Consider the following 429-nt stretch of genomic DNA (forward strand, 5'->3'; position numbering starts at 1 on the left):
TCTGCCTCTGAGCCACAGCCGTCTGCACAATAAGTCATTTTAACTTTATCTTTCGCAGTTAAGATGACAAATTCAGTTGATTAGATGGGAATACTTTACTCGTTTAGTAAAAAACAACTGTGTAAAAAGGAGAAATATGAACATTTCTAGGTGAGGCAGGTGCCAGCAGCAGGATGTGACCCTGAGATAAAAGTCTCATAACTTCCTGAAAGTTTTTTAATAACAAACAAAATAAACATAAGTTGACCTAAATATGAGAAATCTAAATTTTCAAAACTTTCCCTTTCAGCAGGTGAGTGACGTACAGAGCCCAGAGTTCGAAAAAATAATCTGGTGATTCATTTGTTACTTAAGAACAGGTGTTTGTTTTTTAAGAGGTGACAGTAATGTTACTGTAACCTGCTAACACACAATATATATATAATATAT

The sequence above is a fragment of the Morone saxatilis genome, unplaced genomic scaffold (genome assembly GCF_004916995.1).
Source record: "Morone saxatilis isolate NCDOM2014 unplaced genomic scaffold, NCSU_SB_2.0 Contig0, whole genome shotgun sequence".
In the NCBI taxonomy this organism is placed as follows: domain Eukaryota; kingdom Metazoa; phylum Chordata; class Actinopteri; family Moronidae; genus Morone; species Morone saxatilis.